Source organism: Pseudorasbora parva, chromosome 19 (assembly GCF_024679245.1).
Source record: "Pseudorasbora parva isolate DD20220531a chromosome 19, ASM2467924v1, whole genome shotgun sequence".
Lineage (NCBI taxonomy): Eukaryota > Metazoa > Chordata > Actinopteri > Cypriniformes > Gobionidae > Pseudorasbora > Pseudorasbora parva.
In genome coordinates, this window is record NC_090190.1 from 4,618,406 (window position 1) to 4,631,854 (window position 13,449).

Consider the following 13,449-nt stretch of genomic DNA (forward strand, 5'->3'; position numbering starts at 1 on the left):
GGATTGCTTTGCATTTAAAGCGCATTCAGTTACTATACATTACCACACCTGTGCCTCTCAAAGCAGGCAGAGAATGAGAAGGCTCACAAATATTGCACAAAATTAAAACCAGCTTATCTTATTTTAAAGAAGTCTATTTATTTGAACAGCACAGCAAATCTGATAAAGAGTCAACTGAAAGGATTCTAGTAAGGACAAACTAAATAAAATCCCTGACCCAGGAAAATAAAGGGCAGTAAAAAAGATGAAACACATTGTGTCTGGGCTGAAATGAGGTCAATTTAATCCATCAGTGTGATAGTCAGCGCTCACTACGGCGTCGCACACACTTGTTGAGGTTCAGTGGGGAAAGCAGAGGTTGTTGTTCTTGTTAATCAAGCAGAGCTGGTCTGTCAAATTGAGTCATTTCATTCTCATTCAAATGTGCATCTGATATCATTGTCACAGAATGACTTTTAAACACTGGGGAAAGCCACGAGTCGAAACTATGGAGGAATTTCCACTGCAAACAATTTTCCTGATGAGAAAAGGTACATTTCTAGGGTGACAAACACCACATGGCCAACAAAAAAAAAGACGCTGTTTGGATTTAAATAGGCAAATGCTTAAAAAAAGTCAATGATTGGATCATTATTTTGTTTCTAGCATGTCATATGTTTGGCAACAGTTTCTAACCCTAATTGATGGAGTGTGTAGCTTTTCATTTCTTAAACAACTGTAGGAAGACACATCATGGCCATATTCCAGGATCAATGTTAAGATTCATCAGCTCGCATTGTGAAAGAATGGTTGGGAGGAAGCATGAAAAATCATTTTCAATCAAAATAACATTATTTCCATCAAGTGGAGCATCATTTTCGGCCAAGATCTTGTACTGACAAAGTCCAGCTCTGTAGAGTCTCCTCCAGCACATCCCAAAGACTTTCAATGAATTTATGCTCTGGACTCATGGTAGTGCCATAAACAGACAAATACATCACAGAGATGGAAAAAAAGCGTTGTCATATAACAATGCAATCCACTGAAAAAAAAACATTAATGTAAAAATAATTTAAGTTACAAAAAGTTTTACTTTTAAAGTTCACTTAACAGAGTGCATTATTTTACGTGAAGCAATGAAGGGATTACTGCTTTTGTGACTGAACTGTCTTCACATATTCATTATTCTTAAGTTGAATTATCCCATGATTTACTAAATGGCTGTAATTTGCCCGCTCAGGAGTGAGTCGTGATTGAAAATATACAATGTGCTTGTAGTTGCTTTTTTAGATCCACCTTTTGTTCTGATTTGCCTCTTGTTTTAAAGCGATCGTTCCCCCAAAAATGAAGATTACCTCATGATTTACTCACCCTCAAGCCATCCTAGGTGTATATGATGTTCTTTCAGACAAATTCACTTTCTAGGCAAGTTGTATGGAAGGTGGTCCACTGGAAGATAGAGTTTTTACTTTATAACGTGTTAAATATAGATATTATTCTTACAAAAAAACACCGATTTGCTTCAGAAGGCCTTTATTAACCCCTGGAGCCGTGTGGAGCTCTTTTATAATGGATGGATGTACTTTTTTGGTCTTCAAATTTTGGGCTGCCATTCTTTGCTATTAAAAAGCTTGCAAGGACTTTAAAAATATATATATAACTGATTGTATTTGTTTGTACACATTGTATGCGTCTGAAATAAAGAAAAAAAGTCATATACACCTAGGATGGCTTAAAGGTGAGTAAATCATGAGGTAATTTTCATTTTTGGGTGAACTATCGTTTTAAAGCAAGAGGCAAATCAGAAAAGGTTGATCTAAAAAAAAGCAACTACAAGCACAAAATGTTTATTTTGAATCACGACTCACTCCTGAGCGGGCAAATAACCATTTATAGTGAATAACAGGGGGTTATTTGCAAAAATTTCCTACCACAGCAACTCAAGCCAAGAGATGTGCAATAACAAGGAGAGAAAATATTTTCCTTTTGTGACACAGTTTCACATGTTTTCTCCCTTATTTCTGCTTGCAAGAAAATTAGTTATCCCGTTCCCATTTTTGTGTTGATATATCAGCCATGAAAAATATGATTTCAGATTTGATGGTCCCTTTAACACATTCTGTTGACTTTAACTTTGCAATTACTCTCATTATAGTATTAGCAGGCTGTCTGTTTAATATCTGCTAACTCTTTATGTGATGGTCCTGGTCCTCCAGCAGTAGATACCAGTCACAACAGTACCTTTGCAACTACATGTCAACTTATTCTAACCGTAACAGTCAACTAATACTCTAATAAGAGTTGGTTGAAATATATAGGTTGCAATGTTACTTGAGCCCCTTTCACACTGCGATTCCGGCAAATACACGGATAATGCGACCCGGCATTTGTTCCCGGGCCGCTAGATTTGGACCATTCACACTGCCAGCGAAATACCGTAATATGTACGCTTCACACACAACCCGTAACGGTCCCGGGTCGAGTTGACACGTGACATCTGGATGTGACGTGTAATGGCGAGCGATCTCAGCTTCAGCGCGGATAGTAAAGAGCTCCGGCGTGGTCTCGACTTGTGTCCAGTTTGCGCACATTTCTGCGTGTTTAATTTTAGTTTCTTTTGTATACGAACACTCTCTGCGTTTAAAACACAGACTAGCTCTTCTGGCACTGCAGGGTTTTATTGAAAAAACAAGCTCTAGGAGTCGCACGATACGTACACGTTGCGGCATTAGTTTTGGCTTTTGTTCACACAGCATTCGTCTCTGTGGATGGTCCATGCTCTCTGTGTTTCAGAGTGAAGTGTGACACTGTTCTTTTACATGCAAGCAGATCATGATCCAGTGTTTTCATTGTCCTAGAGTGGCTCGATTCACAGTAAAAGCTGATCCACAGAAACTTGTCTACATCTGTTCTGAGTTTGGGTCTCTTATAAGGTACATTTTCGAATGTAACATGCACCAACCATCTTCCCGAATAGAGTGGCAAAATTAAGATGGGTATAAAATGAGTATTGTAATTTTACTTTTTTTTTTTTACACTTTTATAATTATTATTAAGACTTGCACTTTCTTTTGTTTGTTTTATTTATTTATTTTTACTGTTAAATACTACGATAGTTGAATTACTAATTTAATTTCTATATTATTAATTATAGTTATTATTAAATAGTCCTATTGATATATACTCACAATAGTTTTGGCCAAATTGTGCTGCGGGGATCGAACCCCGCAATGTTACTAGGTCCCCGACCCGGGTTCAATTCGGTAATCAATACCGTGACGTGGTTGCTTTCACACAGAAGGCGACCCGGCAATCTTCCGGGAATATTGCGGGTCCGACGTGCAGTGTGAAAGGGGCTTTATAGTCAACAGATTGTCTTAAAAGGAACAATAAAGTGAAAACATGATTTTTCTTTCAGTATTTCTATATAACAAAGAGAGACACTTCTCTAACGGTCAGAAATGTGCAATCATGCCTCATGTGGATATACATGTCTCAAGTGCTGTAGTGGGAAGATCAGTGGCTCCAATCTTTCTGTCATTTAAACCCAGTAATGTCAATTAATGAAATTACAACTGGCCTTGTTTTATGATTAAGACAAACAGCAATTTATTTAAATGAAAAAGAGAAATGAAACTTTCTGGTAAAATTAACTACAATATAAAAATCTAAATATGAAGTGGTGCATTTAATATTGCTATAAATAGCCTAAATGATTAACAAGAGCATTTCTGGTTTCAGCAACACCCAAAAGAGCGGCCACAAGAGTTTTGCTCTTGCTTTCATATCTAAAACTGAACTGATCTTTTCAAGAGATACATAGATGTAGGCCACCAACACAAACAGCAAATTAATCCAGACTGCAAAATCCTCATGCATTGGTGTAATCTCACCCCAAAATGGTGCCAGAGGTGTGTTGGCAGCTCTGAGTGTACATCGTCACATAGACCTTTCTGGAAATAAAAGAATCTCCAAAAAAGCACAACGTTTATTCCATAACCACCTTTCATAACTTTGTTAGCCGAGTGTCACACTCCCGTTTAAATATTCACCATGCATTGGAACATTCATACTAACACACACAGTTTAGCACTGAATGAAACTGGGTTTATGGTTAGGAAGAAAACAGAAGAACTTGGATGCAGAGTGTCAAGATATTTAGACTATGTGATGCATTTGATACACAAATATGAAAGTTATTGCAATGCTGGTGAAAGCATACTGAGACAACACAATGTGAAATCCAATGAAATGGATCAAGGATAAACCACAAACATTTTAAAAGACACTGTGTGTCATGTAATCCTGACAACTGTTTGAAAGGACCACAGATTTGTTGCATTAGTGCCATTAGTACCTAAGGTTTTGGAAACCGGAGAACCAGCTGCCTTGAAGATCATGTGCTGGGACAAAAGGCTCAGTCAGTTTAAATTTCCCAAGCTAACTATGACTAAGACGAGTCTGACCAGTCATCCCACTTGAAAGAATGGCTGGATTTTTAAAGCGACCCAGATAAGCTACCAACTGCTCATAAAAATGCAAAAAAAGTTCTCTCACTTTATGTATAAAGCACAATAAAAACAACAGCGGTGGACCATTGTGCTGAAAAATATCATTTAAAAGAAAAAGGAAATGCGTAAAAAACAATAAGAAAACAAAACAAAAACAAAACAATTGATGTTTAGACAAAACCCCATTTTTTTAAATTTAAGTTTTTAATTTTGCTTTAAAAAGTGATTCTGACGAGATCATCCTAATACAGAAGTATTCCACCGTTATGGGTCTGCTATGGCAAAAGCCCAGTCACCCCTTTTCTTTAGACTAAAGTTATTACTTCTTTATTATAAATAATAAACAAAACGAAAGTAACACGGGGAAAACCCTCACGGGCGACTGCCCGCACACACATAATAAAACATAAACAAACCATAACATAAACTCCAGGCCTAGTCCTCTCTCGTCTTCCACGCTCCACATTTATACTCCAATCACTTTGCCGTGAGCCGAGACCGGTGTGGCGGCGATCAGCTGCCGCTCATTATCACTCCATCAGCCGGCTCTCACGGTCCCTCACCTCGCTGATTGCCACAATGCTTTTATTTACGTTACCAAACATTTGTTATAACCGTAGTAAATATACGTAAAGTTTAACGTTTAAATGCCAGTACAAATTACTACTGTATTGATATAAAAATATATACAAATAACGTTACACATAATGTTATTGATGGCCAACGGACCTTTTCACTGAGGTAATGACGCAATGACGTGCACTTGCTAGCCTGTTCCATTTACGTGTTCTCCGAATGCTAAAGAGGAGCCTCGCCTAGCCTCTGAAGGAAGTGACTTGGAAGGATCCGTCCTTCCAAGGAAGCATCCTTGACATTGAGAAACACCTTGAGTCTTGCTCAGAGACGCGATTACAGTGCTGAGAATTTATTTTGAACTATTCTCGTTGGCGAAATGGATAGGCAATATGGTGCCTAAAATGCAAGTAACTTAATATTCAATTCTTGGTTAGTATACTTGTTTAAAATCAATTTCACATTTTTTATCATGCTGATATCTGGGTTATTCCTGTGATATAAATATAGACTCGCATGCAGTGAAAGCATGCACACGCAATACTCTAATCTTCAAGACTACATCAGGTGGGTGTGTGTGAGGGATAAACTTGATAATGTCAGCTTGTATATCGTTAAGACAACGATTACAATATTAATCGCAGACGAGATATATATCGCACACACCCCTACATGGCAAAAGTGCTATGTCCAGATTAATACTACACACATACCTACTATATAGAACACTTTTATTCACATTTTATTTTATTCAAAATTGGCATCTACTCAAGAGTGTGCGATTTTCAACGTAGCCATACTCTCTGTGCGGTTTGTTTGGGTATTCAATAACGTACATTTGGGAATGCTTCTCAAGTCTAATACGCTCCGTTTCATCCAAAGTGTTATCATTTACATATCATATTAACTGTTATCATTTACATGTGTAAAGCAGCTTGGCTAACAAACTCTCTGTATCTGCTGTGAGTTTAGGTTGCTTAATCCTTTATAAACCTAAATGCTATGTTTGCCTTTTTTGATGTCCACATGTTCTTGTTCAAGATATTTATTTATATTTGCTGTAGCATTTTTATGGTAAGTCCCCAAATATCAAAGATTTAATCGCGATTGAATTAAATGTTGTTTGGTCAAATGTATTAAACAAAGATTTTATCATGCTGTCAAGTGTACCAACAACAACAATCACCTGGCCGTTGGTGCCCGCTACCAGCATTTGTTTTCATTCGTAACGTACAAAACTTGATTATGTTTATATTTCGTAATGTATTTAACAGTGTTGTTCAATAAACCATAATTTGCTTTTGATACTTTATTTGAACCAATTATTATGGCGTCATTATTATACCCATGTATTTAAAGTCACATTGTTCAATTAGGTCTATTTATTACCACAAAAAGGATCAGATGACATGATTACCCAAATAATCGTTTGTCACAGCCCTAATTTCAAGGTCACTAAATAACACTGGACACTAGGGCTGGGTATTGACACAAATTTTACAATTCTATTCACAAGCTTGCAATATGATTCGATTTAGATTCGGTTTTGATTATTTTGGGGATATAGAGATACAATACATGGCAAAATTCCTCAAGAAACATACTAATGTGGTAAACTGTGGGAGTCTGTTGTAGCACTTGTAACTAAGGGTGCACCGATCCGATATTAGGATCGGATATCGGCCGCGATACTGACGACAAAGCTGGATCGGGGATCGGAAAAATGAACAGATCCACAGGCCGATCCAGGTGTTTGTTTTTTTGTTTTTTAGCAGCAGAACTACGTTATTCGTCAGTTTCACGTGTGTCGCATGCTCGAAGCAACATGGAGCGAGCCAGAGAGACGGATGTGTAGAGATATTTTATGCTTACCACGCCAACTAGTTTGTCTGTCGGCAATACTACCAATTTAATCCAGAAACACCATGTTAAAAAGCACGCTGCATTCTTGCAGCTCAGCAAACACTAAAGGAGTGGACAATACAGCTCAGCAACTGACTTGCACTATGCAAAGGATTAATTTAGTGTAAGTGACTGATAGTGGATATGGATAAAGGCTAATGTAGTGAACTGACGGTAACGACACGCTGTTGACGCTCGCGCATCTTGAGGAGAAATCAAAAAAGCGCCGCTCACACATAGTAATTTCGGCAAACATTCAAAATGTTACGTTTTATCTTTATAACATATGATACAGTTAAACAACATCACACAACCAAATGTGCTGTTTTCCTGAATACCATCACGATTGAAAATGTCACTGATTTCCTATGACAGCTCCATAAACAATCATTAACATTAGTTACTTACATTTTAGATGCAATATTGAGTCTTTTTGTTCTATTTCAGCTGCGAAAATAGTTCCAAACAAAGATTCCAAGTAACAAAGTTCCAAACAGCAGAACCATAACGCATCTAACGTGTTTTGAATGATTCATTTCGGTTGAATCAAAGATTCAATAACCTGTTCGTAAACGACTGCCTCATTCTTAAAGGAATCAGTCGTTTGAATGAATTGTTTGAATTAATGACTCAATGACTCACTCATTAAGACTCACCTACTGCCACCTACTGGTGGTTTAGTTTCCTATATTTTTCAACATTTATTTTGTTTATTCAAAAATACAAATCACATAACATTATTTAATGCAGTAGTAATTTTTCTGGGTAAATCATTTAATTTGATTGGTAACATCCCTATAGTGTCTTATTTTAATTTAATGTATAGATCAAATTTAAGAATATAATATGAAACCTGAAGCATAGCTTATATTTAATAAGATTAGGGGAAAATGCCCTTTATAAAGGTAAAATATCACAAATATGCAGATTTGAAATATGTCAAAGCTGATTGAACACTGGTGAGAATATTGCTTCAGAATAAGTTATATTTACAACAAACACACACACACACACCAAACTTTTTTCCAGACAAGCACATTTTTTACTCGGACAAGTGAATGACCATTTTACTTATTCGAAGGAGAGACATGAGCATGCTTAATGTCGAGCCCTAAATTATATTTTAGATTTGAATGCACAATTGTTTTTTAAATAAATAAGAATTCAACACTTTGCATGCATCTGTTATTTTGTCTTATTATCTTGATTTAGTAAAGTCTGGTGCCTTTAGTCTCTTCAAGGAAGGTGTACAGTTTATTATTAATTTAACAATAGTATCGGATCGGTATCGGGTATCGACAGATACATAAAGCCCAGGCATCGGTATCGGGACTGAAAAAGTCGGATCGGTGCACCCCTACTTGTAACTATAATATTGAAGATAAAAATGTACTTATTTGTATACAAGCACTACACTCAATAATGGCTTATTATAATAATAGTTATATTATAAACTTTACAATTCAACGGCAATTCATTTTTTTAAATTTTAACATTTAAATGGTGTGTTTCATAAAAACATGGCAGATTTATTCAAACATGCATTACATTTTTAAGAGCATAAAAAAAATATAGGCCTAATGAATATTTAATATGGTGCATATATTTAGTAAAATGCTCTTCTCTAGAGTAAACTTTTCTAGCTGACTAACAGGTTTATGGACACTGGAAATGTTTTTTCTGATGTTCATATAATGTTACAAGATGTTTTACTGACGTCTTTCCATGGTTGAAACACTGAGCAATTACATGTGACGCTACGGATTCCGGTAACTTGTTCCGTATCTTTTAACACACTGACATTCAGAGGCTCATTCATGTTTATTTGGTGCTGTAACTGTATTAAAGCTGAAGAGAAGTTCAGTTCGTGTGCTGCTTTTCTTGAGCTGAGCCAGAGCGATCTCACACCATAGCGCAAAAATGGTATTTATGTTTTTGAATTTCGTAATACAAATGGAAGCAATTTGAAATCTGAGGCGTTGTTACATATTAATAGTAAAGCACAAAGATTATTGCGATTTATTGGATGGGAGGCATGCTACAATATCCTGTTCATCCATCAACTAAAAACAGGATGACTAATCGATTCCTGGGATAAAAGAACCAATATCAGTTCGTAAAAATGAGAATCGATTCAAATCAAGAAATCTATATTTTTTTTACCCAGCCCTAGTGGACACAGGCAATGTCCACTTCACGCACAAATTAAACCCGTTTTTGCATTTTATCAGTTACCATATAGGCCTAAGTTTTAAATGTCTACTTTCTAATTTGCCCCTTGGAACATCAAACGCTGCAATTGCAACACAGCTAGATTATACAGCTGCACCAGATCCCCATTAGGTGTAATCCTGTACACACTGATGAAGTAATGCCCTGAGCTTCAAATCAAGATAGCACACAGGGTGAAGCAACACACTGTTTAGACAGACAGATAACTGTGTGCACGCAGCACTCCAGTAATCCTGAGGCCTCCATCAGAACAAAAAACACCCACACCTCTTTTAAATGATAAACATGGTCACATATATCAGCACATAAGGCACGACTGGTCAAACCCATGAGTCAAATTAGCTTAAAGCCTATAGGGCAAACTACTAGACGTTTAGAGGTGCAAAAAATCATACAAAAATTGCCACCTTGTGGTTACATTTTTTCATGCAATAGGATTGCCTTCATGACTTTAAGCCAGTGATTCTCAACTGGCGGTTTATGATCCAAAAACGGGTGTGAGACAAACATCATTAACTTGTTATGGTAGCACAATACAGGAGAAAATGGTTCTTCTATTTTTTGCTGCTGATGTCAATCAACATTTTGGTGCAAATTCAACCATTACTTGGTAGAAACTATGACAAAGGAGACAGATACCCACATTGACAGATTATGTGACATGCCCTCATCCTCAAAACAAAACCATGCAAGGTAAAAGAAAATGTGAATTTCACTAGGCCTACATTAAATATGCATTATATTTGGGTATCCAAGAAAAAAATTTGGGTCTTGAAGCAAAACCTGTTGAGAACTAGGCTTCACAACACCTGCATATGGAAAAAACACACTCGACTCCCACACTTGTGACTTAGTGGAAAAGAAAAGTAAAATCCCACCATGACAGCTAGAGAAATCCCCCGTGTACAGGATCAAGCCGAACTCCCCTTCACATTCATCACATCACGGCCCTTGTAGTAGCTTGCTTTGATAATAAAGTGCAAAAGTTGGGTTACAGAAACTAAAAATCCCATTTATTTATTTCATAGGTGAATTTATTTTAAACAATAAATTATAAGCTGTTAAGCACAGACCTACTGTGAGCTATGAGGTTGTTAGGGGTAAAGTCTGACTTATGACATCTATGTTCTACTTTTCAAGTTAATCGTAGAGATTGTGATCTTTTTTGTCATCATAATAATGTTAAAATACAGCATTAACTGCATACTAGAGTGTTCTCCAACATGCGTCTTTCATACGTACAAAACAATTCAACAGCAGTACGGCTGTGCAATGAATCGATTTGTAGTTTAGATATTGTTCGATTTCATCCAACAATCATGAAAATCATTGTGCCGAAAGCTCTTCCTTTCCTTTAAAGCGGCATGCTTTCGCCCCTCCAAATCAGTCAAATCATGTGATGTGACTGCCATAATATGCAGGCTACTTTTATTTAAAAAAAAAAAGTGTTATTAAAAGCACATTAAACTGCGAAAGGGACCCCATGTGCGTACGCGCGCGACAAGATGGATAAGCAAAGTATGCTCAGCCGTGTGTCTTAAAAGGTCAAATATACACAAAAATGACAAAATGTCCATCTTGGCGATTATTTAAATAACGACAGTCATTTATGTCTTAAGCGAATAAACAGTCGGGGGAGAAAAAAAAAAAGATACTCGAATGCGTGTCATTATATTAGATCCGTGCATTCGATCTTAAAACAATGGAAATATGTTAAATAAAAGACAAAATCCCTCACTGCTCTTGACAGAACAACTTCAGTGGTTTTAATTTTAATCACTGTATATTTAATTCATACAGTGAAGACTATGCAGTGTTTTAAAGTTTTAATTCATGGTTTAATTACAATTTTGACAACCGATTGTGGCAATACTCAATACTGAGTCTAGATTCTCTCAATAGTACATATCAAATCTGTGAAGATTGCGATTCAGACTGTGGATCCTGATTTTTTTGTTATAAGATTGTAATTTTTTTTGGAAAGATCGCACAAAAAACAAAAAAATCGTACTAAAAGCTTCCGCAAATAATCTCCAGCAATCAGAGAACCGAAACAAGCAAATCCAAGCAAAAGAACTCTTTGGACATAAATATTTTTTTGTTGTTGCTTGAAATCCAACTTTGTAATGTTGTGGGTTCATGGCTTCAACTCTTAAAGACTTATTTTTTTAAGTGGCAAGGATATTTTGTCCTATAAGCTATTGAGCTACCTAGACGCATATGATTTCCAAACAAAGTTGAGACAGCCATTGTCCGTCTAGATTACATGCACTTTACAGCCTGATCGGTTTCGCCATTACATGACCAGAGCTCCACAGACACCCGGAAACAACGATCCTGAGCTCGGGTGGCTGCATGTACACCTCCCGGAAGTGGGCAGAGATACCGTAACTGGTTACCCAGACCAAAGCATGCGTTTGCATCATGGTAACACAAACAGGTAACAAAAGACGCGAGCCTTAACCCTCTAGCTAACCGCTGGAGGAGGAGGGTGAGCATAAACAGTCACTAACGGTGTACACGAACCCGTTGACATCAGACAGTCGCGAAACACACGCTTTTACCACCCATTAATTCACGACATAGGAATCGGCGAGGGGCGGAACTGTCTGGCAAGGCTTTGATCAAACGTTTTAATGACAATAACACGGCCTAAACTGGTTTCCAATAAAACAACGGACACAAACGGGCATGTAAAACGCACGGACCGGTACCTGTAAGTCCACGAGCCGGCTCTGCGTTATTCTACAGATCCTCTTCCCGGTAACAAAAGGCCCGGGCCGTCTGGACAGGAAGAGCGTTACAGCAGGAGGAAGACCCGGGGAGAGGAGGGGGAGCCACTGCCTTGTAATAAAGCTCTTAAAATCACTTGTTACGCCTCATAACTCCAAAATATAAACGCGAGGTAAGCTAAAAGGGTTCAGGAGGAAAAGACGGTTTTAAAACAGAGGTTTACTCACAGGTGGAGGATGCGGATGGTGACGGATTTCAGCCCCGGTTCGCAGCAGCTCCCTAGCTTTCACACCGACAACATGGCGGCTCGATCCAAGCAGACGCGCGCGGGGCATCATGGGTAGAATGAGAAGGAGCGCGTGCGGTTCATTGCGCCAAGAGGGGAGTGTCGTCCTTTGTTGTGCTCGAGACTCAAACAACAATGTACAGATTTACAGGAGCGAACGCCGACAGGGGCTTTTAACCGTGCAGTTTTTTTGTTGTTCCTTTTATAAATGTTTTCATCATTTGGCTGTATCTGTTGTGTGAGCGCAGGTATTTTACCACCAGAGCGCAATAAGCACACCCGCTAGTCTCAGTAGAAAATGCTAAATAAATAAATATTTTTTTCTGTCAGGCAATTTTTAAAAGGCAATATTGGTGTGTTTGTAATACAGTTACATTTATTATATCATTTATAGTAATTAGAATATAAGTAATATAGAAATGTACACACAAAAATACTTAATTTTCTAATGTGCTTGGTAGTACCGTACTCTACAAAAAAAGTAATTCATTAATTAATAGCTACTGATTAGCTACATCTTAAACACTGTAAATAGATTTAATGTACTAATTACTCTCTCTAAAAAGTATTGGATTACCTACTTTCTAAATCCCACATCAACATCGACCGGATGAACAGTACAAGGACAAACACAAAACTGCACTTTTGATTCTTTCAAATAAAAAATATAGCATAAATTATTCTTGAACTGACCAAAGTGTGTAAAAGGAGGTTACAGGTTACATTAAAAACACATTTTAACATTACATTTTGATGTTAAATCAAATATCAAATATGTTATAGTAGGCTATTTAACGCAACATCAATAATTAAATTACAGAAAAAATATAGTATCCCTTACTTTAATTTTTCCAAGGGAAAAGTATTTTAATTAGAGTAATTATATTACTTAGTAATGCAGGTCCCACTTTATATTAGGTGGCCTTATGCTTACATCAAAAAACAAGTGAAATGTTATTGTTAATGTACTTATTGTGCTCATATTCTATTGCAATACACTTTTGCTGATATTGAGATGGGATGCGTGTAAGTTAGGGTGTGGCGGTGTGGGTAAGTTTAAGGGTAGAGTTTTTAAATAAAATAATTAAATATCTAATTTTTGTGGTTGAAATAGGAATCCCAGCTGTTACAGAATACTTAAGTGTATGGTATTTTCAAATCAGTTTTATGCAATTCACAAGAAAAATAAGTCCGTTATTGCTAATACTTTGATTATAAACAGTTTAATTACTT

At 36.9% G+C, this 13,449-nt stretch overlaps 1 protein-coding gene across 2 annotated transcripts in view; it reads right to left on the minus strand.

Moving 5' to 3' along the window:
- Positions 1–12,307, minus strand: part of pum1 (pumilio RNA-binding family member 1) — a 39,275-nt gene extending 26,968 nt beyond the window's left edge. For both annotated transcript variants that reach the window (XM_067426784.1, XM_067426783.1), the window contains exon 1: positions 12,158–12,307. The gene's annotated coding sequence lies outside the window, so the exon portion shown is untranslated. The remainder of the gene's footprint in view (positions 1–12,157) is intronic.
- Positions 12,308–13,449: the final 1,142 nt, after the last annotated feature.